This window comes from Poecile atricapillus, chromosome 19 (assembly GCF_030490865.1).
Source record: "Poecile atricapillus isolate bPoeAtr1 chromosome 19, bPoeAtr1.hap1, whole genome shotgun sequence".
Lineage (NCBI taxonomy): Eukaryota > Metazoa > Chordata > Aves > Passeriformes > Paridae > Poecile > Poecile atricapillus.
The window spans coordinates 353,584-355,091 of record NC_081267.1 but is presented as its reverse complement, the minus strand read 5'-3'; positions in this window follow the sequence as shown (position 1 = coordinate 355,091).

The following is a 1,508-nucleotide window of genomic DNA, read 5'->3' as shown; positions in this document are numbered from 1 at the left end:
ATTTTGGCCCCAAAATCCCAACTTGAGATCCCCCAAAAATCGGGGAATTCTGGCCCCGAAATTCAGGAATTTTTTTGCCCCCAAAATCCCGGATTTTTCCCCCAAAATTCAGAATTTTTCCCCCCAAAATTCTGATTTTTTTTTCCCCCCAAATCCCGATTTTTTTTCCCCCAAAATTCTGATTTTTTCCCCCCAAAATCCTGAATTTTCCTGCCCCAAATTTAACATTTTCAACCCCAAAATTCGGGATATTTTTTACCCCAAATCCCGAATTTTTTACCCCAAATCCCCTCCCAGTTTTGGGGGAAAAATCCTCAATTTTTCCAGCGTGAAAAAAGAGGGTTTTGGGTCTAAATTTGCCCTTTTTTTTGAACAAAACCTTTATTTATTTAAGCAATCCTAAAAATCGCGGTTTTTGGGGAAAAAAACCAAAATTTTGGAGAAAAAATTCGAATTTTGGGGGAGGAAATCGAAATTTTGGGGGGGAAAATTGAATTTTTTGAGGGGAAAAAATCAAATTTTGGGCAGGAAATGGAATTTTTGAAGGGAAAAAAAAATTACATTTCTGAGGAAAATTGGATAAAAATGGAGTTTTATGAGGGGAAAAATCCAAATTTTGGGTGAAAACCCCACATTTTCTGGCAAAAAAAGGATTTTTTTGGCTCCAAAATCGCAGTTTTTTTGCAAAATCTTTATTTCTCGCCAGAAAATTGCGGGTTTTTGTGTAAAAAATCGAATTTTGGGTGGAAAAATTCAAATTTTTGAGTGAAAACCAGGACAAAGCAGAATTTTTTGAGGCGAAAAAGCCGATTTTGGGGGAAAAAACCCTCAATTTTCAAGCAAAAAACTGAATTTTTGCGTCTAGAGCCGCCATTTTGTTTTTGCAAAAAATCACTTTATTTTTGTCTAGAAAAGTGGGATTTTTTGGGGGTAAAAATCAAATTTTTGGGCATAAAGTGGGTCAAAATGAATGTTTTTGAGTAGAAAAAGTCAGATTTTGGTAAAAAAACCCCTCAATTTTCAAGCTAAGGAAACCGAGCTTTGCGTCTAGAGCCGCCATTTTGTTTTTGCAAAAATCACTTTATTTTGGTCTAGAAAAGTGCGATTTTTTTGGGGTAAAAATGGAAGTTTGGGCATAAAGTGGGTCAAAATGAATGTTTTTGATGGAAAGAAGCCAAATTTTGGTTAAAACCCCTCTATTTTCAAGCTAAGAAAACCGAGTTTTTGTTGTAGAGCCGCCATTTTGTTTTTGCAAAAAACGCTTTATTTTTGTCTAGAAAAGTGGGATTTTTTGGGGGTAAAAATCAAATTTTTGGGCATAAAGTGGGTCAAAATTATGGGTTTTGAGTGGAAAAAATCAGATTTTGGGAAAAAACCCTCCATTTTCAAGGTAAGGAAACCGAGCTTTGCATCTAGAGCCGCCATTTTGTTTTTGCAAAAACCACTTTATTTCGGGCTAGAAAAGTGCGATTTTTGGGGGGTAAAAATCAAATTTTGGGGGAAAATGG